Source organism: Dreissena polymorpha, chromosome 8, assembly GCF_020536995.1.
Source record: "Dreissena polymorpha isolate Duluth1 chromosome 8, UMN_Dpol_1.0, whole genome shotgun sequence".
Taxonomy (NCBI): domain Eukaryota; kingdom Metazoa; phylum Mollusca; class Bivalvia; order Myida; family Dreissenidae; genus Dreissena; species Dreissena polymorpha.
Genome location: NC_068362.1, coordinates 44,438,361 through 44,448,069, shown reverse-complemented (window position 1 = coordinate 44,448,069; position 9,709 = coordinate 44,438,361).

Here is a 9,709-nt window from a genome sequence, read left to right as displayed (position 1 = left end):
CGATGAGAACGTTATTTTAACCACATAAAACCACAGTAGTTTTTATGATTTCTCAAAAATAACTTTCTAGCACTTCATCAGATAATATGTATAACAATCGCACAAAGAATAACTTGTGATACACAAGATCAATCAGTTTGAGTTAGAAACATCACTTTGTGTTTGAAGTACAATTACACAACACTTAACACAAGTGACACTCTTTCGTGGATTAGGGCAACTCGACCTTGTGTCGGAGGGCTTAACGGAAGAACTCTAAAATATAGAGAATAACAGGTTACTGCCTGATCTTTTTGTAATATATCAGGCAAGACTTATAATAATATAACGGCGAGGATTGCCGAGCTGTTATTTTATTCGTGCCGAGCCTGATATATTACAAAAAGATCAGACAGTCACCTGTTTTTCTGTGTATTATACCTCTACGTCCCCCGATTTTAAAGAATAATGAAAAAAGTCGCTAAAAAGCTACAGTTTTAGCGGGAAAGAATATGACTTTTGTCGTTTGACGTGTTAATAATGACGTCTTGAGCACGCGCGCTTATATTTGTAAAAAAATTTTTTTTGCTGTTTGTGTTGCATTTTGTGTTTAAAATAAATTACATCTTGGTATCAAATTGTTTGTTTTGTTGAATCTGATTCGATTTTACCTAACAAATATGAATTTATGGTTGATTCCGAGTAATATGACCATCCTCCACACAAGGACTGATATAAGAACTTCCTGCTGACCATGATATAAAATATATCAGGCAAACGTTATATCATGCAGATATCAATGCGGTGGTATGATAAAAAAAGCTCTTCAGTCAAAGTCGGGATTCAGATGGTGCAGGCTTTTAGTTTCATGTTTTATTATTTTTATTTAACAATAATTATTTGGTTCCTAGCTTTTTTATTGAAAAATAGTTGACTATCAATACCCACAGAATCCGCCCATAAATCGTACACATTCGCCCTTACAGCGGACTCATATTGTCTTAAGCACTAATACGGTTAACAATACCTTAGGTTGATAAGAATGCAAATAGTATCGGTTATATTGTTGAATTAATGAGTATCTTTCAAAGAGGATAAATGGCATGGTCATATTTAGTGAATATTCGAACTTACAACAAAGGAACAATTCGAAGCTCTTGGGGCGACACAGCAAAGTACGCAAATACAAAGATCAAACACTTTGTGATTTGTGTTGTTTGTGAGCCAAAGGATTCGTTACAGATTGAGCCATGTATATTGACAAGACTACCTGGTTAATGCTCATTCATGGGCCTCTGCCAGTAAGTTACTTAATGTTCGTCTGTATGTCTTGTTGAGATGCCACATATTTTTTACGCTGATTCTATAAAATAGAACGACCCACTTTAAAAAGACTACCATTATCACAGAATAAGTAATTTCTTTAAGATCAAGTCATCTGGCTAAAATGTCGATTGAATAAGCAGATCGATAATTGAAAATTCTGATTTTCAGTCACCAGAAGTTGTCAATATGGTGACATATTATGGTTAATCATTTATCGAAATCGGGAAACATGTTAATCGCTTGAAACTCTTTTCGTCGATAAATCAGCAAAAACGAATATAATCGGACCGTAGTGTGTACACAACCCTAACACGTTGATGGCCTGCGTGGTGTGGTGATAGCATGCTAGCTTTCTTTTAGAGGTTCCGTGTTCGAACAACAAGTGTGGTCACATGGTTGTTTTGTTTTTAAAAATATCAAAATTAGTACTTGAAAAAAATATTACAGTTTTGACAGTAAATTTACCGTTATGACTGTAAACAATACAACAATCTGCTAACACGTTCCTTTTTATGCAACTTATGCAAACTATATTAATACACTTGCTTTACGGAAATAAGCGAACGCAAGGAGTAATGTGTTGCTTTGTTTGCATATACTACTTGCAAACACAATCGAAACACTTGCTTTGCGTTACGCAAAACGTATACAAATATGGTAACGTTTTTTTTTAATGTGAAATAATAGTCTTATTGTGGCGATGAACAATCGAACTATGTTTCATGATCGAAAATGTGTGTTGTGCGCATCACGCATACAAATTGGTAAAGCGTTAAATCACATTTAAAAACAATCTAAGTCAGCCCTTGTTCGCGTTTTTTTTCGGTAAGTAAAGTTACGGTGTATTTTATAACTAGAGGTCACTTGTTCAGAGTAAATAATGGCAAACCATCCTTATTGGTACCAGACATTAGTGAAACGGATCTTAACACTATTAAAACATTAACCCATTGATGCCTAGTGGACTCACTCATCCTGCTAAATTGGATAAATCTATTTCCAAAATTAGGGATGTCTAGTAGTTAAATAGTTACAGAAGTTCCTTTTAAGCAAATAGCGCAGACCCAGATGAGACGCCACATCATGCAATGGTCTCATCTGGGTCTACGCTGTTTGCAAATGCCCTTTTTTTTCTAGACGCTATGCATAAGGGGGTTAAAAACGGTAAAACTTAGTTATTTATTCCTTATGATGTCCACTATTTTGGTTGGTCTAATTAGTGACACATTAATTCACTGGGGGGGCTACATGGGAATCTCAACGAAGAAATACACAAACATGCATACGCTATTCAAAACGGCACGTTTTGAAGAAACAAAACGATTTTGAACAAACTACTTGATTTTGAATAGTATCGCAAAGATATATGATTGTCTTCTAGGTATAAACAACATCTAAGCAAGAAATGTGCAGGTTTTTTGCAACTGAGAATCAATTTAATTCGTTTCGATATAATGAGTGTGTACTTTAAAAGCGGATGCACTTTAAACGTGTACTTGTAGGTATGTACTTTGTATAATTGATCCTACGTTGTGTTTGTTTTTTGTTTTCCAGATGCCTCGTGAATAATCGCCGGAGGAGTAGCAAATGCCTTTCAAAAATAGTTAACTTTAAAATAAAAGTTTTTATTATTGAAAGACCAAAATAGCACAATACATGTATGATTCACATTATTAACGTAACAGACAATTATAACATTGATAAATGACAAATAAGGGGATATCAACCTACCTAAGCATCGAACACATCGTAGTATATTAAATTGCATATGCATATGCATATTACTTTAAAAAAGCACACATTTCATGTACAAATGCGCATATACAATAGTTTTGGCGGTTTCGAGTCTGCAACAAACGGCCACCGGAAAAACTTTGCGAAACCGAAATTTCGCAAACTTAAGTACCCTTTTCTTAAAGATTTGCTACTTTGAGACATAGTATGCGATAAAAGTCTTATCGTTGATTAATAATTGGTTATTTTCACTCAAAAAACGCGTTTTCTTCACTATGAAATTTATAAGCAAAGTTGGGGTTGCCATGGGATTTTTGCATTTTCCCATGGGATTTTGATTTTCCCATGGGATTTTTTTCTGCCATGGGATTTTTTTCTCCCATAATTTGCAAATGGGAGAAAAATCCCATGGGATTTTGAACATTTTAAAAAACGTGTTTTATTTGCGTTTGCAAGTATTTTAACGTTATTTAAGGACTGTATATTGGTTTTATGCCAATTATATATAAAAATATTTAGTAATAAAAAAATCCCATTTTAAAATGGGAGAAAAAAATCCCATGGGATTTTTTCTTATTTTGGGAGATTTATTCATGAAACTTTCAGAAACATCATATTTTATGAAATGATGAACAACTACGATATTTTAATGCGTTTAGTCGTGTTTAAAAAAAATAAAAAATCCCATGGGATTTTTAAATCCCATGGATTTTTAAATCCCATGGGATTTTAAATCCCATGGGATTTTTTCTCCCATGGGATTTTTTTCCAATGGGATTTTTCAGTTTCGTAAGCCGAATAAGTTTCTTAATGCGAAAAACAACAATAAAGGAAATAATAATTATAATTTTGAATATAAATTGAATAATATAAATAACATGAATATTTTTAAAATGAGTTACAATTAAAGGTTTATGCTAGTAGAACTTATCATTTCTTGTTCGAGCAGATGGTTGAGTCCAATGGTGAGTATGCCAGCTTAGAACCAGTATAAATGCATCGCAGACAGACAACGCTGTCATACTGTACACACCGCTGAGTAACAATCTTTATTGCATTTCATTTTGCAACAGAAAATGAACTCCGTAGTATATTGATCTTATATATGCCCTCTGCTTTTGAAAGCGTGCAACACATTAACATAACAATAAATCCATGCCAAAAACTATGTGCAAATTCCATTCAAAGCTATATACACATTATAAAGGTCAGATGACCCGCGTCATGCGAAAATGGGTCTTATGTCATATGCGGCCGAAGTTGGTCCATCCTAGCTTGTCCAACCGCGCAGTCTGGTCAGGTACTACGCTGACTGATATATAAAGTCAAGCCATGATTCGTGGTCTCATATCCAAACTCGGTAGCTCCTGTGCGACACTTTCACCGGAAACGACGGCACCGAGACGGGCGCTCGAACTTTGCGGATGCGCGTTATATGTTTATATAATAGCGCGATGTGTTTTTTCTTGCCTCAAATTAGTAAGCCCAATCAGCGTTTTATTGTGTTCTTTGCTTCTACTACTATTAACAAGAACTTCAACTGATACGAACATGATTTTATTTTAATATGTTTATTTAATGCTCGGGAAACTCATTGTATATTTAGACTACTACTTATAAAACAAAGTCGGGTTTTCAACATCTGTTTTCGGCATAAAAATTGTTATTCCAAACCCAGATTTTACGCACTTTACTGTACAAAATACCGTTAGGGCCACCGTGGTTACTCATTAAAATCCAGAGGGCGAGAATGCGAGAACGCGAAAGTACGATGACGACAGTGCGACAATACGATGGCGACAATGCGTTCGTACGATTGCGAAAACGCGCTAGTACGATGACGACAATGCGACAGTGCGACAATACAATGGCGGCAGTGCGATAGTACAGGGGACGCGATCAGTCATATATCGTCCTATCGTCCTCTGTATCGCCATGTTTGCCATCGTTCATATCTCGCATCTCGGTCATCGGTATCGCTCTCGCATCGCCTATTGTCTGTCGCGCAATCGCATCATCGTCATTATTCACGTATCTCGCAATATGGCGCACCATCTTGGCACCATCCTATCTACATCATCTGTCGGCTATCGCCATCGTCATTTGCTCGCCATCGTCGTATCCGATCTCGTTCGCATCTGTCGTCATCGTCTGCATTATTGCACTATCGAACTGTAGTAGTATTGTCGCCATCGTACTATCTCACTTTCGCCATCGTATTGTCGCACTGTCGTCATCGCACTGTCTGATTGTCGTCATCGTATTATCGCGTTCTCGCATTGTCGCCATCGTACTATCGCATTGTCGCCATCGTATTGTCACCCCTGTCGTATCATCGTTTGTCCCATTGTCCCCATTCGTACTGCCATCGTTCTCGATCGTTCTCGCGTCTCGCCCTCTTTAATTTGTGTAACCACGATGGCACTAAAGTTATTTATTCGTAATACTAACTAAGGTATGATATTCATACTGCCCAAGCACATCTCTAAGGTCATATCTCTATCTAACTACTATTTTAGTACAACAATGTCTATGGAAGGATATTTAGGTAAAATTACATCATCGTGGTGAATATTTACATTATGACTGATGCTTATTCTAATTTGCTTTATGACAATTCCAACATGCTTGTTGTCTATTCGTTTATACTTGATGATTGCTGCAACATTACATCATTTCATATAATTTTACATTATGCGTGATGTTTTTTTCTAACATGCTTCATGACAGTTCCAACAGCTTGTTCTCTATCGGTTATACTTGATGATTGTTTCAACATGCTTGGTGACTATCCAATGTTTGTGTGTTCATTATTCCTGAAACCAGTCATAATCGGTTTTGCCACTAAGCGTCATTAACAACGGCAGTTAGCAACAGGCAGTAAGCAAGATGCAAGTTACTAAATTATGACATCAGGTGGCGCGCGTTTATTTTCCGTATTTGGATAAATTACTTTTCGGAAAAAAGCGAAAACATCCGAATCATTTTGACTAGTAAACTGAATAAGCTGAATTAGTTCCCTTCGTTTAAATAATCTCCATTAAACTAAATACTTCCATTATTGCCATGAAGACCAGTACGTTTTAACACAATGAATTGACTGCCGTGAATGTTTTTTATATTTGTAAGATGCAATTGGCACTCAAGAAATTATACATGTATTTTATATTCAGAACATAACGGGGCTGATGTGTTGGAATTGTGGCCCTTCCCTAGTCCAATAATTACAGTAGACGTAATCTACCCGATGTGCATTGCATATCGACCTCATATTTATAAAGTAGCCCAAACCCCCCATTGCCACAGACCTGTGCGTGAAACTTTCAGATTTCTCTAGTCTATTTACCATGCTATAATTACAATTTCTATAAACACATATTTATCATTTTATGACTATATAATGTCTGTGGTATACAGAGAAACCTGAAAGTTACAAGTACTCGTGTCTAGTACTGTACAACTATTGTACTCCTCGTTGAGAAAACAACTACTACTTCATCTACATGTATTAAAATATCATAAAATAATTTTCAATCAAGTTGGAAAAAATCAAAAAATAAATGTCATATAAACAGGTTTGTCATGAACGTTGACGTCGCTCTTGGTTACAGAAAAATTCCCACGCACGGATTTCCCGTCATTGTTTACAATCAATTAAGTGCATAGTACTTGAATGTTTTTTTGTTTTTTAAAGTGTCCAGCTACAGGTGGTTAGCGTGTGCTATAATACTAGTTAGTGAAAACATATTTTGGAATGATAAGTAATCATATTATAACGAAAAATCAACTTTTCTTAAAAAAAATAAGTTAAATATATATTCAACAAGGTATCCAACTCGAAATCATCCGAAAACGGGATGCATCGTTTTAAACAGCCATTACTTCTTCATCAATTTTGCGATTTTCACGATCTTGGTCTTATTCAACGCAGAAATAAATTTCCTTTATGGAAATGTATATGTCTTGCAATATATTTACAAATACTGGGTCAACTTTTAAAAAATAACACGATACACAACTCGCGTGACCCAGCTGTGATCGATCAGACAGTATTCATGACTGAAATCTTCACGGGAAATGGGCATTTTCCCTGCAAGTTCACGAACCTCGATACCATTATTCAATAAAACGTATGAAAAAAACATTCTTACCGTGTGCCGTAGAATTATGCATCAAAACTAACTGTCCAGCGCATTTTCAAACCTTTGTTTACATACATTTCAACGAACTGACATTTTAAACACAAGAGTGATTTCATTGCTCCAATGCGGAGTTTGTGTCTTTACAACTGGAGATTTCATTCATAAATACGGTCTGATCGATAACAACTGGGTCAAGCGAATTATGTATAGCTTTATTTCTTAAAATTTGACCCAGCATGTGTAGAAATATAACAATATATATACATTTCCTAAAAGGAAATTCATTTCTGCGTTGAATAAGACCGGGTCATGAAAATCGCTGCAAAATTAATTTAGTAATGGCTGCTCAAACGATGCACCCCGTTTTCGGATGATTTCGAGTTGGATACCTTGTTATATAAAACGGTAGTGATTTTTTTTATATATAAAATTTGATTTTTCGTTTTAATATGATTATTTATCATTCAAAAAGATGTTTTCACTAATTATTATCATAGCCACACGCTAACCACCTGTGTGTCCAGCACGTGTGCCGGGAGAACAGGGCTTAATGTATTTTTTGTTAAGCTCTATAATATTTATATCCAATCTGTATGAAACAATGTCGGTGAACATTATTCTGGTGTTAATTTTTGAAAATATTGAGGCATTCGTTAATTATGGATCTAAAACGGACATTAATCCGCAAAAAAACACCGGGCATATTGCATATTAGATCGGACACATGAAATTATTTCGAAAGAAAGCAATTAGAGTTTTAAATTCTACATGAGTAAGTCTCGCTGTGCACGATTACGCTCTTACTGCTCGTATATATTTGACTCTTGGCAAATACCTAGTGTTTTTTTTGCTTAATCTAAATTGTGTCATGCATCTATATGTACTTAAAGCAGCATGACCAACAGCTCTTTCATATGTGAAAGAGATTGACACGAAATACCTACCCATCTATATAAAGTTTATATGTGCACTTCAATATTATAGTTTTAAAGCATTTTATGTGGTGCAATATAAAAGTACTCTAGTAAATTTGAAATTATGTAATCGATTTCCTCTCAACATACATGCAAATTTCCAGATAACTTTTTCAGCAAAATCTTGGTTTACACTCTATAATATCCAGCCTTAAGTCTATTATTAATTCTTTTTTTTCAGGTAAATATAATTTTTGGCACATCCGCATTTAGGTTTATAGTCTAAGAAGAGCTAATGACAATTGCCGGGTTACAGCAGACTTTTTGCGATAAAGGACCAGATAATGGAAAACGTTCGGCTTTTCGACTGTTGTAAAGATGGTCTGTTATTCATAATAACGTTAAAGTGCTGTTGATTTCATAATTGTAATGAGGGCCTAGACGAGTGGGAACTCATTGATAAAATGTTTACATTATATGCATTGATATTGAGTTTTACGCATGATCACATTTTTGAATTCTTATTTTATTTTTCCAATGTGTAACCGTACGCACAGAATTTAAGTCTACTTTTTTTACTAAATTTATTTCAATTTTTTACGACTTTAAGCGTCTTATCTGGAGCTCTGCATACATGCATTAGTAGCATATATTGAAATACATCCATAGACTTTCTTTGGTTATTGAAGGTAAATTACTGTACAAAAATTATGGTTAGTCATTAACCAAAAAAAAGTTAAGTCTACAACAACACGCGGTTAATTTCGTTCAGTAGCAAATATCTTACAAAGGTGCGCAACTTCTCCTATAACATAAAATTTCCGTTATACGCCGTAAATTTCCGTGGTCCTCCGTAGCATTTCGGAATGACTGTCAATTGACATCATTGTATCATGCATGATAGTATGTTGCTTTGTGCTTGGGTGAAACTCACATCTTACCATCGCGTTAATTTATTAAACGCATTAATTAATATTTGATTTCATTATGCACTGCGCGCCTATTGCACAAGTCCTCTCTGCACAAACCAACATACCACATATGCAGCATGCAATTAACGAACAAGAATGTTGCATCTGTACACATGCATGATACCATTAAGCAGATGTAAATAGACATTGGACATCAGGCAAGATGTAAGTGTCATCAAGCATGAAAGGTGTCTACATACTAATTGAAAGTACCATCAAGAATCATGACACAGTCACAAAGAAGGATGTATTTTTTACCTAAATACCCTTCCATATTTGACGGCACTGTGTGTTTGCTTAATTTCACTGAAGAACGTCTACTGGTAAATCTTACAAAAAAGTGATAAATAAGACTGAGTAGCAATTTTTTTTTGGCGTTGCTGTTTAACTAACGTCAAATTTGGCCTTTCAACGAACTTCTTAAAAGCCCATTGAATTTTACTGAAGAAGTTCCGCTTGTAGGTCCGAATGAATTAAATCAAATTGCAATTGGCAATTTGATAGAAATCCCCATAAAACATTGCACATAGCTTTCTGAAATAAACAGGCCACATTGACGCATTCACGATATCCAACAGCTCTCTTTGGCAAAGACCGAAGCCTTTTAGTGTTTCTTGGCCGTTGGCCGTGTAAGATCTAATAT